The following is a 1,220-nucleotide window of genomic DNA, read 5'->3' on the forward strand; positions in this document are numbered from 1 at the left end:
GAGAGGCGTTCTGTCAGCGAACTCTTTAAAAAAGACGTTCTTCCGAATTTTGAGTGTTAATTTTTTTTTTTTTAACTAGCATCAGTTTCACTCTGTTTTTTTCACTCAAGTAGGGTAACAGGTCAGACTATCGAATTAGCAAATAATCAGCCCTCTCTCGCTCAGCACAAAAGGAGAGAGGGCTGGCTTGCGGTCGCCCGATCTAGTGAATAGAGAGTAGTGGTTTATTATCCATGGTCGAAACAGACTTTGAGCTTTTGAGTGAGGCTAGAGAGGTGAGCAGAGTGCTTGATTCCCCGTTTGGACTTTTCTGTTGACATCCACCACTTGGCGCTCATATGACCTTATGTAATTGCGAGCGCCGTAAAACCTTACTAAAACAAGAAGCAGCTCCAAAAAACACGTCAGTTGTTGTTGTTTACGTTTCCCCGCAATGTTAAGGAAAACAAGACAGATCCCAGTCGGAAATGAGGAAGGAAGAAGGCGGTGGCGATGGGTTGGACATACCCCCAGTCGCCTCAGAAAGTCAGCAGCTGCGTAACAAAGAAAGTGATGGATAGGAATCCACAGAGTAAAAGATCAAGGGGAAGACCACGTGGAACCTGGAGAAGAACCACGGAAATTGATCCTGTACAGAAAAGTGGAAAGACATGGAATAACATCAAGAGTAACATAGCCCAGGATAGAGAAAGGTGGAAAGTGTTTGTTCGTGGCCTATACTATACCCTGGTGCAGGATAAGAAAGGCAATGATGACGATGATGACGTTTCCCCACAAGGCCGAAGGGCTGAGCGCACTGTAAGACAATGATCGATGAGCAATACAGGAAAAACCTTGGTACCACTAATATAACCTTCTCAGCTGCTGAAGGACTGATCTCTGCTTAAACATCCACACTGAAATCCCGAATCTCAAGAAGAATTCTCACTCTTTAAAGCTAAAACTAAAACTAAAATACAACAAAGAAAAGAGTGATCTTTGCTATAAATACTTCCGTTCACTTTTCAAAGGGTTTTAATTATTTAAAGTACAAGTAAAATTAAAGTTTGCGTACAACATGCATTGTGCATTGTGAGAATACAGAAAAAATTTTAATGGCAAAAAGCGATAGTTTTACCGTACTCGGAATTACAACTGATATATAATTTACCCTGCTTGTTAGTAAGCCCCTCGCTCTCTCTCTCTCTCTCTCTCTCTCTCTCTCTCTCTCTCTCTCTCTC

The sequence above is a fragment of the Aplysia californica genome, unplaced genomic scaffold (genome assembly GCF_000002075.1).
Source record: "Aplysia californica isolate F4 #8 unplaced genomic scaffold, AplCal3.0 scaffold00033, whole genome shotgun sequence".
Lineage (NCBI taxonomy): Eukaryota > Metazoa > Mollusca > Gastropoda > Aplysiida > Aplysiidae > Aplysia > Aplysia californica.